General features: G+C 38.1%; 1 long non-coding RNA gene across 1 annotated transcript in view; it reads right to left on the reverse strand.

Annotated features, from left to right (window-relative positions):
* LOC125965693 (uncharacterized) overlaps nt 1–14,816 on the reverse strand; it is a 146,569-nt gene that overhangs the window by 44,120 nt on the left and 87,633 nt on the right. The window lies entirely within an intron of this gene.

Below are 14,816 nucleotides of genomic sequence, written 5' to 3' on the forward strand. Positions count from 1 at the left end.
AGATATGAGAAAAATATCAGGGCTACACCTGTATCTGGAACAACAGATGTTCTCCCTGAGTCTCCCTGGATACAGAAACACCAAGGTCCATTTATTTTTAGAAGATATCATTGCACAGAACCTACAGATTTACAGAGCGCCTGCCATGTGCCAGGCAACATGCTAGGCACATCTGTATGTGTTATCTCATTTCATCCTGCTCACACTTCCATAATACAGGTAGCCCAGACAGGAAATAAGTCAGAAGAGGCTAAGTTGATTTCCCAATAGCCAAACAGAGATTTTTTTTTTTTTTTTTTTACTTCAAAGATGATGTCTTTTCTGCTGTGCCAGGATGAGATTCTAAAGTCAGCATAAGCTAGTAGTAGAAGGAACCTCACACAAGAGAAGGTGAACTTATGCTCATTGTACAGAATATTTGATACAAATGGGAAACTGCATCATTAGAGCCCTGAGCTCCCTACTTTATTTGGGATAAGCTATGCAAAGACATATAAGCTAAGACTATTGAAGAGTGGACATCAGTAAAGATATCACACATCCATGCCTAGGATACAGTTCCACAAAACTGTCAAGCAGTAGAGGATCCAGTTTCATGAATAACTAGCATAGATCACTCCAACTCTCAAAATCCTGGGGTTTTTGCTCCTCCACTGCTCCATTTGGTATGTAGTGGACTTTGGACATCAGAGATAAGCCCCTACATGGTGGTTCATTAACTATTAAGGAATCATAGGTATAAGTATGAGAGAGGTCCTCTAGCCCAGCCATTGGTCCTAAGCACTTATAAGGGGACGTTCCTGCATACTTCATTTGGTCCATTGGCTTCAGCATGCCCCTGGCCTTAGAATATCATTAAACATCCTGAACCTATTTCTTTTTCCTATTCTGTCCTCAGTGTCCCGTCAACCCTTGATTATTTTAAGATCCTCACAAAAAGAGCTCCTTCATGACTTTCCTCTTGCAAAAGAGCAGATTAACTCTCCTAGAAGAGATTGATAGCACATTTAGAAAGGCCCAATTTCTATAAACACAAACCAAGTCTTACGTCCAGCTTGGCAAGGAGGTGGAGCAAGTCCCTGTTATTTGCTCCCAATGCTTCACCCCTCAAAAGACCAACAAAAAGGTTGCTTGCTATAGCTATGAAAAATAAAATACAAGTTAAATCCTCAAGGCACACCACAAGACAAGCCTTTGGCAGCATGCCTTCGTTCATTTATATTTCAACAGAGCCCACTTTTCCATATTAAAATGAACATATGGAAATTAGAAGGAGGAAAAGGAGAGGAAAGGATGAATGCAGTAGTAAAAAGAATCCAAATGGAAGAATTTAGGTGTCAGATTAATAGTGTATTTCTGAAATTTTGTTCTGTCAGTGCTTAATTAATCTGTGTACTAATCAAGGTAAACATTTGCTACTCTAACCTTGAAATTTCAGCGACTTAACACAGTAAAAGCAAATCTTCCCACACACCACAGCCCAATGCATATCAGCCCTTGGGAAACATGGGCCACTCTGCTCCACATGGTCATTCAGGAACCCAGCTTATAGCTTGCCACCTTTAAGAATTTCATAGTCTTAAATTACATCAATTGCTTTTGGCAAAGTGAAATAAAATCAAGCACAAGTGGAGAATATATTAGGAAGTTTCTAAGAATCAGGACTGAAAGGGATATCCATCACTTTCTCCCACATTCCATTGGCCAGAACTCAGACACATGATCTCATCTATCTGCAATGAGAGCTATAAATATGGCTTACTTGTGCAAACAGGAATAAAAAGAACAGGGTTTAAAGAAAACCAGTTTTGTCTGTGTAACAGTTAGGGACCAGAGCTAGGAATTATTCCCCCCCAGTAGTACCCCTGGCTGAATGAGAGGGGAGTATCCAGCCAAACTATGGAAGTCTCTGGTTAGTTTTCTTACGTTCAAATTGTTATGTGGTAAAAGTAATTTTGACTCCCTTTTGCACTTAGTACAAATACACAAAATGTACTATTAATTTTTTTCAGTGTAGATGAAGAGGTTTTTATGTACTAGTTCAAATCTATATAGCTGATGCTATGAAAACATTTGATAGGTGTCTATATTTGTGCTGGCTTAGAAATTTAAGAGATTTTCATGGGAAATTACAATTTGGAATGTACCTGGGATGGATTTTTTTTACTGGATGATTTACTAACCTTGAACACTATAAAAAACAAACAGGCAAAAAAAAAAAAAAAAAAACCCCAAACCGGTGTGTTATTTTCTTCCAAAAACTCATTTCAGCAAGATATATTTTCTTCTACTCACTCAAAAATGCATGATAGGACTTCCCTGGTGGTACAGTGGTTAAGAATCAGCCTGCCAAGGCAGGGGACACGGGTTTGATCCCTGGTCCGGGAAGATCCCACATGCTGCGGAGCAACTAAGCCCGTGCGCCACAACTACTGAGCCTGCACTCTAGAGCCTGCAAGCCACAACTACTAAAGCCCAAGCACCTAGAGCCTGTGCTCCGCAACAAGAGAAGCCACCGCAATGAGAAGCCCGTACACTGCAACGAAGAGTAGCCCCTGCTCGCCGAAACTAGAGAAAGCCCACGTGCAACAACAAAGACCCAACACAGCCAAAATAAATAAATAACTAAATAAGTGTTCCTTTAAGAAAAAAAATACATGATAGCAAATACTCCATAATTAATTATAGCTCAACATCATGACAATAGTTAGGTTTGTTGCAATTTTCCCAATACTCCTCTAGGTTGTTATTAGAAGGCACTAAAATAACCCTAAACGTGTTATTAGTGCTAATGATAAATGTTATGTGCACAGAGGTGTAGAGGTCAAGGTTTAACCAGAAAAACAAAACCAAGTTCAGATATCTACACTCAGGGACTTGGTTATACAAGTGATGGTTATACAAGTATACTGAAGAAGAGATAGTCAGGTAACCCAAGAGATTCTCACAGCAGGAAGTCACTCCCACTCCTAGGCTGGAGAGACAAAGTGAGGAGATGGTGTTCCCTGAGCCCATGGACCAGCATCACTTGATGGAAACTGGAATCATAGCAGATATGTCTGGTAGGAGCTAATGATGTGGAATGTATGAAGCCAACACCCAAGAACCTGCCCAAAGCAAAGAAGGGATAAAAATAATTGGCTTATTTTCCCTCTTCACCTCCCACAAGGCCCTTTCTCTGCCTGCCATTGATCAAACACAGCCAAAGGGTGGACGCCAGACTGACTGGAAAATGCTTAACACCTGCTCTTCCCCTGATGCTACAGAGGACAGGAGAGTGAAGAGGAATGCATCTGAGGAAAGCAGCAAAAGTGATGAATGTACCAAGGAAGAGAGCATCATGATTTATATACTGCACTGATTTAACTTACTCAATGCAAAGTGATGTCCTCTCTCCATAGAGCTGTTTAAAGAACACTTGCCAGTTCAAAAGGATTCCAAATCCTTCCAGTCATGTCTGAGTAAAAGTAATGTTCAGTTTAACCAAATTGCTACCTAAGGTTTCAAATCACATCTAATCCACTCAATGTTTAGATTTCTGTCCTTTCTGAAGAAAAACAAAATAAAACAAACTATCACTAAAGTAGTTGGGTAAGTGCATTTAGATTTAGCACGTAGAAGGTCTTCTCCAAAAATGTCTTAGAGATGAACACAGGAAAGAGATTGTGTTCCTTGAGAATCAGAGTGGCAAATACTTTCAACTAAATGTCAAACCGACAGAACAAGTTGATAAACCCTGGGAACTCATTCTCTAATAAATTTTAAGTTAAAATTACACAAATAAATCCCCACACTTCCTACAGATCTCTGAAAAGCTATAACCTTTCTTTGGAGTTAATTCATAATAATGCAAATAACCTAAAAAAATAAATAATTTCAGACAGGCAGCTCTTTGAAAGGTGATAGAAATGAAACCAAGGTAGCAGAAATAAAGAGTTGGGTGCAAAAAGAGTCTCAGTGCAGTAATGAAAATGACACATTTTCAACCCGGCAGTGCTAAACCTTATTAAAGAAATGTCTAGAAACATGTAAAATGCTTTAATCGTTCATAAAAATAATTATGGTTCTCAGCAACTTTAGCCAAATGGATGTCACAGGAATTCTCTAAGGATGATGTCTAATGTGTACTTTGTCATTGAAAGGATATTTTTTCAGAAAGTAGTATGGTCTAAATGGAAAGAGACTGAACTATAAGGCCAAAACAACATAAAATTAAAATTCTGATTAGGCATATGCCAAATGTATGGTCTTGGAACAAAGCATTTTACCACTTGGACCCCAGGTTTTTCTTCAGTGAAAACGGGATATTTCTTCTCCTATGATTTGTAATAAGAATTAGCAATAATGCTTATAATGGATGTGACACATAATAAATCAATGTTCCATAATTCTTGGTTATAATTATTATCTTATTATTTGAACATTTGCATATCACACATTGACAAACTAACTTCTTCTAATACTATATTTTCCTTCTTATCAAGAAATTGTACCTTCTTGGAAACCACTTCAAAAATGCAAATACTTTTGGGGGGAGTTACTCTTTTAAGCCGTATCTGTGAACAATGTGATTATTTTTAACACCTCTGCAAAGACTGATTGACAGCCACCTAAGAGCAAATTTGGGAAGGGTAGTTGGGTGGAAGAACTAGGACTTAAAGAAAGCTTTATTTCACATATTAATTGAAGTGTTTGTCGACAGTGCAGGCAAGTGCATGCCACCCCTGGCGTATTAGAATCCAGGAATCCTCACTTTTCATATCAAGCCAGTTGAATCTGATTCCTGTGGCGCAGGATCCCACCTTGAAGGTCACTGCTTTAAAGACAATCTGAGGAGTTAGGCAGGAGCTGTTGAGGGGCTTAGTGGTTATCTCACACAGACTACAGCTCCTTTTTACAATAAAACTGGGTCCAAGTTTGACAAGCTTCTTGGTTCTGCCCTATTTCATCGCTAGGAAAACAAGAATAGGCTGAGGGTAACCCAGAGGTCCCTATGGCTTGATGCTAACAGCAGGGAGTTCAGGAAATCCCTTGAATGCTAGGCCCTGGTTGGGGGTGGCGGTAGGGGACCTATAATTACATATTTAGAATTGCATTTGGCAAGATAAAAAAATCACTCTCTGCAAAGTATACTGAACTTATCAGTACAGGTAGCTCTGATTACCATGGAATGGGCAGCCCTCATTCTGCGCAGAGATGGAGCCTTCGCAGGCTGTTATATCCCTGACTCATGCCTAAAAATAGTTAATTATGCTTCTGGCTGGCCACTTGACCTTGACCTTTCTTTCCTTGCTTTTTCTATTTCTGACTTCTCTCTTCTACATTTTGTACTCCCCACATCTGCCACCCTCACTTCTTATCTATCAATGACTTGAGTTGGCCTGTGGCTACAATGGGCACTGACCTCTCCTATGCATCCCAGCCTAAATGAAAAACAGGTTTAATCGCTGGTTTTATAGTAACTATTATTAACACTAATAAAAATTAATAGTAATAATCATGATTGCTTCCTTTATTCTTACTCCTGCCACTACTAGAAATATAAAAAGTAAATGAAAAGTTATGGTAAGAAAATTAAAAACAAAATTTTAAATGTTCTTATTATTATATTATCCTCATTAAAAACTTGAAAATACATAGATTCATTGTTATAAAACCATTCTTCAGGGCCAAGATGAAGAACCATCAGTAAATTCATACCAGATTCAAAAGTATTATAAAGCAATTATAGTCCAATAAAGATGAAAAACAAACAAACAAGAACAACAACAAAAAAACCGAAGTATTACACATTTGTAGTTTGCCCCTTCTCTAATGACTGTCTTTCTGTGACAGAAAAACCTCAACTGCTAAATCAGAGAATAAATATGCAAACTTCCTTTGCTGGTAGAAGTCCGTGAAATGCATTCCTCCTGCTTTTTCAATTTCTGCACGTGGAATTGAGTACCTTGTTCTTGGATCCAGTTGACAGTCGAGAAGCACACTGTTCCATATATTAGCCTTAGTTACTCTGATTGCTTCAGACCTGGGTGATTTATGATACTGATAGCAGACCTTCAGAATCAGAAAGGGGCTAAGGCCCAAGTTCTTATTTAATCTGATTTCATGGAAAGCCCTCTTTTCCTTTTGGTTCAGAGGTGCTGTGAAGTATAAAACTTGAGCTGTATATCAATTTCCAGTTGATGCAGGTTAGCAATTTTACATACCATGATCAGTTTCACAGCTGATTCTCTTCCTTACCCAAAATCTGGAGAAATGGTAAATTTACTGACTCTGGGTCTTATTAAATAAGAAAAATATTTGATAATGTTTGTTAAAATCCTTAAACTCAAATATAGCCACTAATTTTCCTCCTTTATCAGAAATATAAAGGTTTCACTGTGGTTTAAGTTGTAATAATAAAACTACCATTTATTGTGTGTCATATGCTAGGAGATGTATATCCATTTATTCCTCCCCAAAACCCTGTGAGGTGGTATTATTAATATCCCCATTTAACAGATCAGACCACAGCAGCTTAAAGTTAAATAACTTGTTCATGGTTACCAGCTAGTATAAGGCAGAGCCAGGATTAGAAGGTATGAGATGATTCAATAAATGGAGGTCTGAACCACCTTGTGACATTGACTTTATGTTTCCCTCTGAAAGTTATAACTCTTCACCTCAGCGGTGTTCTCCAAGCTGGTGGTAAAATCATTATGGGAGTTCTGCACCTCACATATATTGCAGTAGTTTTTTTTTTTTAATCAATAATCTTTTTCTCAAATGACCTTTTAAATTCCCTCCTGCCATCTCATTGGATCATATGCCTATTGAGGTGGGTCATATGCCGTTGCTAAAAACATCCCAGTGGGCTGGGGAATGATGAGTGCTGATTGGCTGTGGTCTATGTTCCTGAACCAATTATTGACAAGGGAACTGAAATTATCCTTAGAAATACAAAACCCCTTTTGCTGAAAATGGTCAGATTTCCCTACATGGGGTGATGATGTTAGGAAGACACCTATTTGGAAAGGAACTGGGTTTTGAGTGGGTGGCCAACAATTTCCATTACATCTGTTTGCACACTTCTGTTGTCATGTTTCACCTTCCAACTTTACCTTCTGTGTGCTTTCCTTATCTTCAGTGAAACTGGACTACCACTGTTAGCAAACATCCTCTTCCTAAGCCACTTCTGTGTCTTTGCTACTTTGTAGAGACATTAAACATGGGCTTTTGAGTCAGCAATACCTAGTTTCAGATTCTGGCCCTACTTCATACAGTATGAATAACTTACCCTCCCCAAGCATGAGTTTCCACCACTGTAAAGACAGGAACAATATTGATTTCAGAGAGTTAAATTAAGTATTAAATTAAAAGGAGAACTTATCACAATGCTTGTAGTAAAGAATAATAAATGATTCCTCGTCCCATAAAGTTCCCTTGAAATACCTTCTTGCTAATACTGCAGAAACCTTTTCTGGTTTTTCATCCCCATTCTTATCTTATTCAAGAGTTAAAAAATAACCAAAATATAGGAAGTGGGAAATACAGCAGCAAAAGTGCTTTTCCTTAAAGTCTGAATTTAGACAATTGGCAAAAAGGACTTTAAAGTACGTCCAGAATACTGGCAATGAACTCTAGGCAAGAAAAGAAGCTGCCTCGTACATCACTTTACATTCCCTCCAAAAAGTGGCTCATGGTGCCTAGAAAGCCTGACTATCCCTCCTTCTCCATTTCCCATCTGGCCAATCCCTTTATTTCTCAGCACAAATGTCACTTCCTCAGGGAAGATGTTGCTGATCTTCCAATCCTCCAAACTAAATTAAGACCTTTGTCACTGGTTCAACAAATGGCATCTTTCCCCTTCTGTAACCCTTGCCATATTGGTAATTTCAGGTTCTCTCTGTCTTCCTCCCTGCCCTGTGATTTCTAGAGGACCCGAATGACTTTATCTATTTCACTGCCACAGTCCCGTTGCCTATTATTGTACGTACTTGGCACACACACAAAAGGCACTCAAAAATAGCTCTCAGTTAAATGAATGAACAATTGCAACATGGACTGAAAGGTGACAATGCTCAGAAATCAGAAAATTTGACTTGTTTGCTGTATATGCATGGAAAAGAGTAAGAGAAGTCAGCAGAAATAAAATATTCCTAAAATAGAATACAGATCTCTTTATAGTCCTGTGAGAGTACCCAAGGTCCAGGATGTTCAAAGACAAGTAAAAAGAAAACTACATTGGGCAAGTGTTGATTCCAGTTGACAGACACTTTCTTATTTAATAAGCTCCATATCACTCTTATTGGATCAAACTATAGTTCACAGATGCAAAAAAGAAAAAAAAAAGAACAAGGAAGAAGAAAATGGAATATAAAAGAAAATGGAGGTAGACATGACAAAATTATTTAAATTAAAATCAAGCATGGAAGGCAAAACTCCCTCAAATATCTCTAAAAATTCCACAAAATATTAAAAAGAAAATACTTAGAATCACTTAAGTCCAAATGAAGTTCCTAATCTGATTAATATGCCAATCATATTAGGCAGTGCTTTGAAAATAACGTATGCAAGTCCTGCTATAAGACTTGCTGATTTATTTTCACTGGTTCCTGAATGGTAGCACTGAATTTGAACACTTCAAATGATTAAAGATCCCAAATGCGGCTCCCTGCAAAACTGATAAAATCAAGTATAACACTGTGTAAAGTTCCATGTGTTTTCACGTTTTCAATTCTCCTTGAAAGGGGGAGGAATGTAAAGACTATAAGGTGATTCTGATCAAGAGATCTGCAACATGTAATTAGTGTACACTTCGTATTTTGAAAAGTTGAAGCCTGAGTGAAACATATTCAGAGAACATTATGGTAAGAGGGGAATGGTATAGAATACTGATTTTGAATTCAGATTTTCTTGAGTTTAAATTCTAATTTTCTGTATGGTTTTTGATCACCTATTTAATTACTTTTTAATTACTCTGACATTGTTTTTGAAGCTATTTAATAATGATGATAATAATAACTCCATCTTATTTTTGTCTGACTCCAAACTAAAAATGTGACACACAGTGACCAAGCACCTGACACACAGTGTGCACAATAAATAGCAAGTTTAATTTTATTATGTAAGATGATAAGAGGCCACCTCTGTCAACCAGACAATAGGCAGCTTCCTTCAACATGGAACCCTGTTCATTTCAACATTAAAGTTGGAACCACCAGTGGTTACAAATACCCAGGTAAAAAAAGCAATATATTTGGCAGGTGTGGAATAAAGAAAGTGCTTTTGTCTGCAACAAGTTGCACATGTCACGAATCCTACTGACAGCTTTGGTGAGAAGACTTCAAAAGGAAAATACCTGTAAAACTGAGAAATGCATTGAGGACCCAAAGGAGAAAAGGACACTATTGCCAGCAAAAATGCCTGCAAGAAAGCTTTGTTTTCACTTGAACGTTTTCCTGCTGATCTCAAAACCACCAGTTTCTTGCACCAACTGCAAAAACAAATAGAGAGGAAACAAAACTGATGGATGAGTTCAAAATCAGATTTCTTTGAGTCTGTGATGGCAGGGTGGTTTCAGGGATAAGGATTGCTCCTTCAAGAGATCTGATTTCTTGAACTTAATTTCACAGTCTATCAGTTACCTGAGAGACATTATTTTCTTCGGCCTGGTCAAGTCAAAAGCAAGATTTCACAAATATAAAGAAAGGGAGGGAATAATGTCTTCTCTCAAGGGAATATTAACCCCTGAAGACATGAGCCAATTCCTTATAGCTTCTTGCCCCTCTAGTGTTTTCTGAGACATTGGTTACATCATAGAATACCTTTAATAACTTTAACTTCTCCATGTGGAAAAAAAGACCCAACAATATCTTAAAGGTACAAAGAAGGACATTGCACCTCTATAAATGTAACTGTAAGACTGATAATATCAGTGGTGTTATTCTTAGGTATATTAGCATGCCTTTAACACATTTCTCTTGAATACATTGGAAAACAGACCTCTTTGGCTAACAGACACAATAGCAAAATAATTAAACGATTTTCAGAAGATAGTAACCTTCTGTGGTAGATCTGTGGACTGTGAAATGTAAGAAGGCTAGTGGTGGTAATTTTGATTTATTTATATGTTAATTCATTTTTATGTATTTACATCTTTCCTTGTGCCAAAAAGGATTTAAGATGTCTAAGAACAATATTTATATGATTTTTAAAAATTAAAAATGACTTAGTGAGGGTATCAGGGCAAATAAGAGTAAGAAAGATAAGACAGATTTGATGTCAGCACAAAGGCTGCTGCCCGCATGGTTTTGTATATGTGCTGGTTTTGTCTGACTCAGAATTAATTTACAGTCAGTAAGCAGTTGACCAAAAAGCTATGGGCCAGCAGAGATTTTCACTTTTCAAAGACCCAGAAGAGAGAAAGCAGCCCTGAACGCTTGCTCCTGGAAACCCTATCTTGGGCGCCACTGTAACGGTTGGTGGCCCAGTCTGTTTTGATGAGGTTACTGCATTTGACAGCCTGTATATCCCAGTTTGATAACTGGTGAGACTTCAACATAGGGAAAAGTGTATGCTACAGACAATGAGAGTTAAACTTATTTCTCTGTCATGCTCTTTATTTTTCATGTGATTATCACAGATGTGCCTGCCAGGAAGGCATCAAAGCTTCTTGAGGCAAAGTCAAATCAGAAGAAAATAACCTCAGAATGTAAAGGGCAGCTTCTATTGTAGAGATGACCACTTGAATCTACAGAGAAGTTTCCAAGATCATGACTGTAACTTTTCTTTCCCTCAGATTCTTATCCAGGGATCTCCTATGTCAGGAATGACAAATAGATTTTTATATTGAGTTACAAATTAGGTCAACTGTCAGTTGGGAATAGATACCTAAAGCTTTATGTTGAGAGCAATTCTGTACTCATATCTGGGCCCAGTGGGCTAATGAGATCAATTAACAATATTGGCCAAGAGAGTGGGAAGCAGAGTGGTGGTAGTTGTATTGAACATGTGTGGTTTCAAATGCTTTTTGGTTCTTCGATTCTGATTATACTGCAGAGTTGTAGGAAATTTACTTTATGGTACCTATATTTCTTTCCTAAGACCCTTTTAGAAAGGATAATCAAGAGTCAAACATTTTTTTCGTCTCTATACAACATGCAAAGACTGACGGTCCTCTCCCATCCTGTGATTCCTCCCATCTGTATTTATTGTTGTTAAAAAAAAAAAGTGTCAAGATGCACACAGTATATACTGTATATTGAAAAAAACCCCTAATTCAAATAGAATTGATTGAATTGAAATTGGATAAACACAGAAAAAGAATGCCAAAGCCCCATATACCCAGGGCTACGTCTTTCCTTTCACAACTTTGCAGATTCTTCCATTATATTAATTTGCCAGAAATATGCAGTTTAGACAATCTTCTGCTTCCGGTTTGTAAGTGATTTCCAATTTTAGACTCTTATTATGGATGGTAGGATGATTCCAGGTCCAACATAAGTCATGTTTGCCTTCTAAGGTTCTGAAGGTATTACTCAATCCTTTAGGAATATGAAAATTATTGTGGACATTGTCATTATTAAAAGGGTAAACACAGATGTGTGTTGCCAGTGAATTTTTGAGCATACATAGTGTGAGAACATCATCAATGGAATTCTAAGAACTTGAAATGCTGTGGGAAACTGGCTTCCAAGGAGTTATACAACATCTGACATGCAACTGTCCTTTCACTAATCATTTCATTAAGAGTCAAAATGTTCATAAGGCTAGTGGGCTGCTGAAAAGTTTTCATGGGAGAACATTTGAACTCTGGTGAAATTGTAACTGTAGGTTAAAATTTTTAGTTGACGATAACAATAATAGAACCTGACAGTTATTGCTAATTTTCATGTATAAATGTACAGTATATTGCTCCATTACTAGAGTCATGCATGATGTTGTTGGAAAGAATCAAACTTGCTCAGAGAGCTAAGATATCCCAACATCGGTAGCTGAATTTCTTTTACTGATGTTGGATGTATTTACATTTTAATTATTGGAGTAGAAATCTGTTTGGTAGGATGCGAACAGGTGTCTCTGAAGAGACAGCACAGTGGGAAACGTTCATGGAATTTCCATACTTGGTTTCAACCCAGTAGTACATATTTCATAACATTTCAGCTAAATTAGCACATCCATTTTTGTATTATATGGGGGTGGAAAAAACTAACCTTTTCGAGCTCTTGAAAATTAATCAGACTGTTTTAGCTTTCGTTTTGTGTTGAAATGAAAAAGAAAAAAGTTGCAAATATGAACTTCCACCTTGGCAGAATTATAAAGCTCATTCAAGCATGAAGAAAATCAATGCCAAGTCAGGAGAAAAAGGAAATGAGAAGACTCAATTTTGGGGATCTGAAATATAACTCCCTGTGTACAATGAGTCCAATCTTTTAAATGTCATCCCTGGTGGCCGGTGATCCCTACAGAGGCATGGACTTATGAATCAGGAAGTGCAGTAGAGCATGGTGGACAGGAGACACTCAGGGGAAAGGCCTCTTCAAGGCTGCTGGGCTTTTGGGGAATTTCATGGCCTTCACAGATACGTCTAAGGTGGGTACTTGGGAGACAGAAGCTTGATGCTAATGTTTATGCCTCACATTCCTTTCAGTGGAATGATCAAGACCTGGAGGCTGGAGCTGAAGTTTGTAGCTGAGATTGCTGGCTGATCACCAAACCCATCTGAAATTATTCTTGGGGCTTCCCTGGTGGCGCAGTGGTTGGGAGTCCACCTGCCAATGCAGGGGATGCGGGTTCGTGCCCTGGTCCGGGAAGATCCCACATGCTGTGGAGCGGCTGGGCCCGTGAGCCATGGCCGTTGAGCCTGCGCGTCCAGAGCCTGTGTTCCGCAACGGGAGAGGCCACGACAGTGAGAGGCCCGTGTACCGCAAAAAAAAAAATTATTCTTGGACACACAGCTAGACTACACTTCCCAGCCATGTTAATGAGTCCTAGACAAGGGGACACACCACTTTTAGGCCTGATCTATTCAAAAGGAAACCCCTCCTTCCTCTTCCCCTTTCACAGCCTGATGCTGAAAGCTTGGTGTCCTTAGAAGACGTTTGTTAAAGATGCTGAAGCTCTAGGACAGAAGGAGCCTGAGCCAGGAATTAGTACTTGAGGAACAGCCACTCGTCAGAAATACGCATTCGGCTGTTATATGAGTAAAAAGTAAACTTTTATTGTATTAAGCCATTGAGATTTGGGAATTTTAGCTGCTAGTATCACCTTAAGTAATAGAGACAATTCTCCTCATAATCTCCAGAAAGTCTTCCAAAGCTTCTCAAAATAAACATGCAACTGACGTGAAATGATGTACTTGCTAGAAAAGCCAGCTTTCAGGCAAGTACTCTTGAACTCAAGTCTCTCCTGTATAGAAATTGTGGAATAGCTTCCAATACCCCCACCCCCTCATGCTTCCACTAAGGGGTACAGAGTTGAGAAAATGTCAAATACAACGGTATATTGTGATCCTACCAAAGGTAAGATCTCTAACTGAATTCTAGGTACTACTTCTATTTTTCTAAAAAACAAACAAAACACCTTGACAATGAGGTTAGGAAACTTGAACCAACTTAAGGCCTAAGAAAGTCAACATGCTTTGTCTAAGGTGAAAGTTGTATATTAAAATTGATATTCTTGAATACTCTGTTTGCTGACACGCTTCTTTTCCTTTTGCATGGAGTATTGAAGCAATGGAAAATCAGCCTAATCGTGTGGCTGAAACATAAAATTTACGGAAGTAGTGAAAGCAAGGATTTATGCTTCAAACTTAAAGGGTAACCTCATGAGCCCAGATTGGCAGAATCAAAAGTCAACATCATTGTCAGTCATCTGGAAGTTTCCAAATGTTCACATGTTTGGCACTAAGTAAACAAAAGATTTGGATGAGTCACTGATTTTTTTTTAACTTTTGGGGAAATTCAGTACATAATGTTAAATGTTAATTGAGACCATATCTTTCACATAGCATTATAATTATATAACAATGTAGTAGCTACCACTATATAAAAGCCATCAGGGATAGCTTTGATAAGAGGGTTATTCGAGTCTACTTTACATGTTTTATTGTCTGAGAGATTCTGCCCACACATTTATAAAATATCTCTCCAGAGATATGACAATGGAGTCCTGAAAGATTTCCTATTAAGGTTTTAGTGTTTTCCTGTATATTCTGAATATACTTATGCTTATACGGAAACGTGAGGACTTGTATTAATGGGTGATATTACTCCTAAAGAGCTGAATTTTTGAGGCTGATCTTAAAGAGTATGATGGCATAAATTAGTGAAGGGTAGGGCGACAGAGTTCCAGCTGTCGTGGGATGAGAGCAGGGAGGAATCACTAGTGGAAATTCACATTACAGAATCTTCCATTTAGGTGAGAGTTTAATTTACCTTGAGAAGGAAGCATCTAGGTATTGTCCTTTTGTGTCACTTTCAGCAGATTTTTTAGTTCATAATTTTCCTCTGGCCATGGTCGTAAGATATTTATGCTCGACTGTGTTCATTGTTTTTTGTGAACTTATAAAAATTGCTTTTTTATTAGTCTATAAAAGCCATGTTTGGAGACAGACTAAAATAAAAATTAATGCAACTTATCACCCTACAGCACGGAACAAGTGCCTATTTCAGTCTCGTATTTAAGTACCACAGATGCGTTGAAACCTAATAAAAATTGTTCCCTGGCCCATCAACCCTAACCAGGGAGCAAGAAGCTGAAATCTGTGCATTGCCCACAACCAAAAGGGAAGTCTTTTGAGAGCTGCATTGTAAAACCTCTGAGAACTGGTATGT

The sequence above is a fragment of the Orcinus orca genome, chromosome 10 (genome assembly GCF_937001465.1).
Source record: "Orcinus orca chromosome 10, mOrcOrc1.1, whole genome shotgun sequence".
Taxonomy (NCBI): domain Eukaryota; kingdom Metazoa; phylum Chordata; class Mammalia; order Artiodactyla; family Delphinidae; genus Orcinus; species Orcinus orca.